The sequence below is a fragment of the Ornithorhynchus anatinus genome, chromosome 3 (genome assembly GCF_004115215.2).
Source record: "Ornithorhynchus anatinus isolate Pmale09 chromosome 3, mOrnAna1.pri.v4, whole genome shotgun sequence".
NCBI classification, from domain to species: Eukaryota; Metazoa; Chordata; class Mammalia; order Monotremata; family Ornithorhynchidae; genus Ornithorhynchus; species Ornithorhynchus anatinus.
Genome location: NC_041730.1, coordinates 90,785,729 through 90,793,775, shown reverse-complemented (window position 1 = coordinate 90,793,775; position 8,047 = coordinate 90,785,729).

Genomic DNA, 8,047 nt, shown 5'->3' with positions numbered 1-8,047 from the left:
ATCAGGTCCCACATGGGGCCCACATTCTAAGCAGGAAGGAGAATAGATACTGAATCTGCACTCTGCAGATGAGGGAACTGAGGCACAGAGAAGCAAGTGACTTGCATGAGGTCACACAGCAGACAAGTGGGAGAGCCAAAATTAGAACCCGGGTCCTCTGACTCCCAGGCCCGTGCTCTATCCACTAGGAACCTGAGGGATGTCATCAGTCATCAGTAACCTCCCCTTCCCTCTGGGTGGGCTGAAATGAAGGCCGTGGTTGGTCCAAGCACAAGGTGGGATCTGTTCAGCAGATTCTTTCTGTTCGGTGTTGTCTTCCAATAAAAATAATAGTAATGATAATTGAGGTATATGTTGAGTGCTTACTATGTGTCAGACACTGGATACACTACCAGAAGCAGCGTGGCTCACTGGAAAGAGCACGGGCTTTGGAGTCAGGGCTCATGAGTTGGAATCCCAGCTCTGCCACTTGTCGGCTGTGTGACTGTGGGCAAGTCACTTAACTTCTCTGTGCCTCAGTTCCCTCATCTGTAAAATGGGGATTAAGACTGTGAGCCCCACGGGGGACAATCTGATTCCCCTATGTCTACCCCAGCGCTTAGAACAGTGCTCGGCACATAGTGAGCGCTTAACAAATACCAACATTATTATTACCAGAATAATTGCAGATAGAGATGGGGAATTCTGGGGTGTGTATTAAGCACTTGGGTAGATACAAGCAAATCGGGTTGCACACAGATGAGGCAACTGAGGCCCAGAGAAATGAAGTGATTTGCCCAAGGTCACCCAGCAGACAAGTGGAAGAGCTGGGATTAAAACCCATGGCCTTCTGACTCCCGGGCCTAGGCTCTATCCATTACGCCACACTGCTTCAATGGGCCTGTGGCTCCTTGGTGGTCCCCATCCCAGCCCTCGCATCCTGGAGCCCTGTGGGCTTGGGTTCAGAACTCCCAGGCCGGATCTATCTCCCGCCCCGCCCCCACCCCTTTCCCTGCCTATTTCAAACCTCGTGAGTTTTAGGGGAAATCAAATTCACATGCTTCTCATTTGTTTCCACCCCAGCCACCACACTGCTGTTTCGTAAGCGTCGTTTGATGTCCGGAAAACTCTATGAGTCTTTTCTGTCCCTCTGCAAGCCTTTTATCTCGGGTCTGGGGAACTCAGTTCCAGGGCCAGAAATGGACTAGGGAAGCCTCCCACCCGGGGAGCCACTCTCCGCCTGGGTCGGTCGAGGCCAAGGACCCGCACAAACCTCTAGACCCCTTATAATAATAATAATAGTAATTAATAATAATAATTATGGTATTTATTAAACATTTACTATGTGCCAAGCACCGTTCTAAGCACTGGGGTTGATACAAGGGAATCAGGTTGTCCCACTTGGGGCTCAGAGTCTTAATCTCCATTTTCCAGATGAGGTAACTGAGGCAGAGAGAAGTTAAGTGACTTGCCCAAAGTCACCCAGCTGACAGGTGGCGGAGCCGGAATTAGAACCCATGACCTCTGACTCCCAAGCCCGCGTCCTTTCCACTAAGCCAAGCTTCTTTTCTAGACTGTCGGCTCCTTGTAGGCAGGAAATATGTCTTTTCCTCTAAACCGTAAGTTCATCCTCTAGTCTGTAAACTCAGTTCATCCTCTAGACCGTAAACTCACTGTGGGCAGGGAGGGGGTCTGTTACAGTGTTATATTATACTATATCAAGCGCTTAGCACAGTGCTCCGCACACAGGAAGCGCTCAATAAATAGGTTCGACTGACTGACGGGCTCCTGACCGGGCCGGCTGTTTTTCCCCATCCTGCCCCGGGGTTATCGACTCGCTGGACCGAGGCAGCTAATGCCACAGTCACTGGATGGAGGCCCCTCCCTAGCCCAGATCAGATCTCACCTCGACCACGGAGAGCGCGAAGGCCCTGAAATATCAGCCACCCTTCTGCCCCCATTAGCACTCTATTACAACACTCTCCTTTGTCATAAACACACCCACACCCAGAAGGGTTACGTAACAAAAACATGACACAGTCCAAACCCTCTCATCTTAAACGGCTCCACTACACGCACGGCAGAACCTCGGGACAGAAGCCCCTCGACAGTGGGGGTGGTCTGCGTTAGACCCCCACCTCATTTTCAAAACCTCCTTTGAAAAGTTCATCGACCACTCCCTCTCCCCCGCAACCCCCAATCCTTATTGCGTGGGTAATAAATGAGGCGGTGATGCCTAAATGAAAGGGCCTGGGTTGGTGGTCAGGAAACCTGACCTAATTCCAGGCCTGCCACTGGCCCTCTGTGTGATGTAAGTCTCTTGACCTCTCTGGGCCTCGGTTTCCCTTCTGTAAATTGAACGTCAAAATCCCTGATCCTCTTTACCTCAAAGAGGTGAGGATGGAATGAGATCACTGAGGTGAAGATACCTGGGAGAAATGAGAGCTCTTTATATTCAAGATGTCATCAGACTGGAGGAGGATTTTAACTTTGTCATGAAAGTATTTACCAGGAAAACCTCTAGATGGAAAAAGGATCGCCTTTGTGTTTTAAGCGCGATTTCCTCAAATATAATCATGGTTTCGAATACAAGTCAGTAAGTAAAATAAAAGTGGTGACTTAAAATTCTAAGTGCTTTTCTCCCCCATAGGATGCAATAGTTCACTAGGGGTTGGTGGTCTATTCAGTGCCACCCTGCTGCTAAAATATAAGAGGTAAAAGGGGAGGGAGAGGGAGAGTCAGAAAAAGAGACAGAGAGAGACGGAGAGCAACAGAGAGGGCAGAGACAGAGATAGAGACGGAAACAAGAGAGAAGACACAGAGACAAGTACACAGAGACAGAGATACAGAGACAAGCAGAGCGACGCAGAGAGAATGGAGTGAATGAGAAGTCGAGAGAGATGGGAAAAGAGAGACGGGAGGGAGAGAGAGAGTGAGAAGTGGAGACAAAGAAGAGAAATTGAGAGATGGAGAGAGACAGAAAAGCAGCATGACCTAGTGAAAAGAGCATGAGCTCGGGAGTCAGAGGAACTGCATTCTTATCCCAGCTACGCCACTGGTCTGCTACGTGATCTTGGGCAAATCCCTTCACTTCCCTGTGTCTCGGTTCCCTTGTCCGTAAAATGGGGATCGAGACTGTGAGCCCCGTGTGGGACAGGGTCTGTGTCTACTCTGATTAGCTTGTCTCTACCCCAGCACTTAGTATGGTGTCTGGCATATAGTAACCGCTAAAACACCATTAAAAAGACAGAGAGAGAGCGAGAATGTGTGTGTGTGTGCTCGTGCATGTGTCTGCCCCCTTTCTTCTCTCAACCCTTGGGCATCCAGCTGTGGAGGAAAAACGATCCCTCTGGGTGGAGGGGAGCGTCTGGTGGCCACAGGCCCTGGGGAGGAGAGATAAGAGCGGGAGACCTTTTAACTGAAGGTGTTAACAGTTGCCCTTTGCTGGAGGACAAGAGGGTCCAGCTTCCAGCTGGCTGCTTCATCTGCCATGAGAAAAGCACCGGACACCTTTAGGTCTGCCATTTTTAGGTTCAATTTCAACCCAAAGCCTTCCCCTGCCTTCACTCTGGCCACTGGTACTGTCCGTGACCCACAGCCTGCACCGTTGGCCACGGGACCCGGGAAGGAAGCGCAAAGGCCCGGACTCAGGGGATACCTCCGAAAAACACAATAGGAACTGCAAACTTGGACAGAGGCCCTGTTCTATGCCCTTATGTCACACACCGCATCAGTGGCGGGCACCTGTTACACTCTACACACCGCATCGCATGACAGAACTGTCACCGGTCGGTTGGCAAAGTGGGATCAAGTATCGCCAAATGCTACCTGCAGTCACAATGGGGGATAAATAGATATAGATATATAAATGAATATGTGGGTATCTCTTTGCCCTTCAGTTTATACCTCTGTCAAATAGACTAATACTAGCCAGGTCCCAATGCTTTTGTGATCCCTCAAACCGTAGATCTGACAATCCATGGGCACTGCAAGCCCAAGGGCAACCCGGCGGGTGGGGGGAGCAAAGCCATTACCGTACTGACAGTTTAAAAGGGCCCAGGAGGGCTGGAGGCGGTGGGAGAGGGTTGGCAGACTGGACTCTGGCCTGGGTCCTGAGGTCTTGGCACCATTTCTTGTCATGGGACTTTGTCCGGGCACTTTCTGTCTCAAAGGACGGCGGCCACCTGGGAGTTTCTCAGAGCTCCAGAAAGACGGTGGTGGGGAGTTGGGGTGTGAGGGTGGGGAGAATTGTGAAACTTTCCCCTTGTCTTGAAAGGCAAATGGGGTTGGGCAGGAAGCTGGGGAAGATCTGGAAGAGAGCCCCCAGATATGAATAGAGCTAAACAGACATAGATAGACAAGCATAGATAGAGATCCATCTTCGCTTTAAAGCATTTAATCACCGTGCCCCCTCCCACCTCACCTCGCTACTCTCCTACTTCAACCCAGCCTGGACACTTTGTTCCTCTTAATGCTAACCTTCTCGCCGTACCTCCATTTCACTTATCTCGCCGTCGACCTCTCACCCACATCCTACTTCGGGCCTGAAACGCCCTTCCTCCTCAGATCAGACAGATAATTGCTCTCCCCCACTTCCAAACCTTATTGAAGGCCCATCTCCTCCAAGAAGCCTTCCCTGACTAAAGCCCTCATCTCCTCTTCTCCCACTCCCTTCTGTGACGCTCTTACTTGCTCCTTCATTCATCCTCCCTCCCACCCCCAAGACACTTATGGATACATCTGTAATTTATTTATTCATTTCTTCACATTAATGTCTGTCTCCCCCTCTAGACTGTGAGCTCTCTGCGGGCAGGAACGTGTCTGTTATTCCGTACTCTCCCGGGTGCTTAGTACAATGCACTGCGCACAGGAAGCGCTCAAATACTATCGAATGAAGGTAAACAGACAAGTAGATGGAGAGACATAGACAGACACGCGTAGACAAACAGAAATAGTGTGACCTTGAGCAAGTCACTTAACCTCTCCTCGCCTCAGTTCCCTCACCCGAAATACGGGGATGCCGGCTGTGAGCCCCATGTGGGACGTGGACTGTGTCCACCCTGATCAGCTTGTATTCAATCATATTTACTGAGTCCTGTGTGCAAAGCATTCTACTAAGCACCTGGGAGAGAACAATATAATAAAAAACGGACACTTTCCCTTCCCGCATGTACCTCAGTTCTTAGTACAGGGCCTGGCACATAGTAAGCGCTTAATGAATGCCATAAAAAAATAGACAGCCAGGTAGACAGAGAGATAGACAGATAGCTAGATCTACATGTCTGCCTCAGCTCTGTTCCAGGCCCAATCTGGAGGTGCTGAGAGCAATTTCCAAAGTGGGACAGGAGAAGCAGGGCTGAGGCTGGGACCGGGACCGGGGGAGAGAAAACGCAATGGGAAAAGAGGAGGGGATGTGGGAGGGTGGCAGGAAAGACGGCGACTGAGGCTGGGCCGCTGGGAGTGAGGAGATGTGGGCGGGAGGGCAAGAGAATGGGCAGTGGGGAAAATAGGGAGGGGGGTTGTGAGCTGGACAGCAGACTAGATGGCAGCTGAGGAACCAAGGGGCAGAGCCCAGCCCCCGTGCCAAGGAGGGCAGGAGGCAAACGCTGTGAGGGAAGGACGACGAAGCTGTGTGCGGCAGGATCACGCGGCCGGGCAGGAGTGAGGACGAAATACCTGGGCCCTGGGACTCCTGCCAGCCGACTTTACCTGAGCTCTCTGACCTGCAAATATTTAACAAACCGGATCGCTACAAAATGTCTCACAGAGGTTAATATTGATAACGGTAAGTGTGGAATTTGTTGAGCAGTTTATTATGTGCCGAACACCGTGCTCAGCGATCGGGTGGATACAAGATAATAATGTTGGTATTTGTTAAGCGCTTACTATGTGCAGAGCACTGTTCTAAGCGCTGGGGGAGACACGGGGGAATCAGGTTGTCCCACGTGGGGCTCACAGTCTTAATCCCCATTTTACAGATGAGGGAACTGAGGCCCAGAGAAGTTAAGTGACTCGCCCACGGTCACACAGCTGACAAGTGGCAGAGCTGGGAGTCGAACTCATGACCTCTGACTCCAAAGCCCATGCTCTTTCCACTGAGCCATGCTGCTTCTCTAGATCAAGCGCTTAGTACAGTACTTTGTGCACAGTAAGCGCTCAATAAATATGATTGAATGAATCAGACACAGACCCTGTCTCATGAGGCAGGGGAGGCAGGGGAGGATAGAGAAGCAGTGTGGCTCAGTGGAAAGAGCCCTGGCTTGGGAGTCAGAGGTCATGGGTTCAAATGCCGACTCTGCCCCTTGTCAGCTGTGTGACTGTGGGCAAGTCACTTCACTTCCTCTGTGCCTCAGTTCCCTCATCTGTAAAAGGGGGATGAAGACTGAGACCCTCATGTGGGACAATCTCATTCCCCTGCATCTACCCCAGCGCTTAGACGTGCTCTGCACGTAGTAAGCGCTTAACAAATACCGACATTATTATTATTATTTAATCCCCATTTTACAGAAGCAGAGTGGCTTAGTGGATAGAGCACAGGCCTAGGAGTCAGAAGGACCTGGTTCGGCTCCACCACTTGTCTGCTGTATGATCTTGGGCAAGTCACTTCACCTCTCTGGACCTCAGCCACCTCATCTGTAAAAATGGGAATTGGGCGATCCATGTGGGTTATGAACCGTGTCCAACCTGATCAGCTTGTTTCTACCTCAGCATTCAGTATAGTGCCTGTCACGTCACAAATGCTTAACAAATGCCATTTAAGAAAGAATTTTAAAAAAGGAGGAAACGGGGCCCCAAGAAGTGAAGTGACTTGGCCGAGGTCATACGCCAGGCAAGTTGGCAGAGCAGGGATTCGAGCCTAGGTTTCCTGCCTCCCAGGTGTGTGCCCTCTGGGCTGAGCTGTGCTGCTTCATCTACCAATTACCTAGTAAACTAAAAGCAGTCCAAAGCAGCTACTAGAATTATGATGCTAAACAATAGAGTCATTACTGTATTGACACTAGTCTAGGGCAAGCAGCGCGGCACAGTGGATAGAGCATGGGCCTGGGAGTCAGAAGGTCATGGGTTCTAATCCTGACCCCGCCACTTAATAATAATAATAATAATAATGGTATTTCCTAAGCATTTACTATGTGCCAAGCACTTTTCTAAGCCCTGGGGTGGATACAGGGTAATCAGGTTCTCCCTCGTGGGGCTCACGGTTTTAATACTCATTTCACAGATGAGGGAGCTGAGGCACAAGAAGTTAAGTGACTTGCCTAAGGTCACACAACAGACAAGTGGCAGAGCTGGGATTACCCATCTGACTGCTGGGTAGCCTTGGGAACTCACCTCAGTTCCCTCATCTGTAAAATGGGGATTTAGACTGTGAACCCTATGCAGGACAGGGACTGTGTCCAACCCCATTTGCCTTCATTCATTCATTCAATAGTATTTATTGAGCGCTTACTAAGTGCAGAGCACTGTACTAAGCGCTTGAAATGTACAAATCGGTGACAGATAGAGACAGTCCCTGCCCTCTGATGGGCTTACAGTCTAATCGGGGGAGAAGGACAGACAAGAACAATGGCAATAAACAGAATCAAGAATAAATAGAATCAATTATCCATCCCAGTGCTTAAATACCATAATAATTATTGTTATTATTACTCTTTGGGTTGATAACAGGCCAACAGGTGCCATTCAAATACGGTGGGGCTTGTCAGGGTGCCACTGTTTGGAGTCAAGGGGATGGCCAAGATGATCTCTCCCCTTCCTCAGTCCCACGACCGTGGACGTACGGTCGCCACAGACCAGAACCCAAACCTGAACCCAGATCCTTCACGCCTCTGCCTCGCTTAGCTACATTTTGACCACCAAACCCATTCAAGCAGGAAAAGAAATTGTCATCACGGCCACTGCGGGTAGCCATCGTTTCTGCTATTTCTGTTGCATCGTACTCTCCTTCTCTAGACTGTGAGCTCGTTGTGGGCAGGGTATGTGTCTGTTTATTGTTCTACTGTACTCTCCCAAGTGCTTAGTACAGGGGTCCACACCCAGGGCTCTACCCTCTCCTCTCCCTCCGAACTGC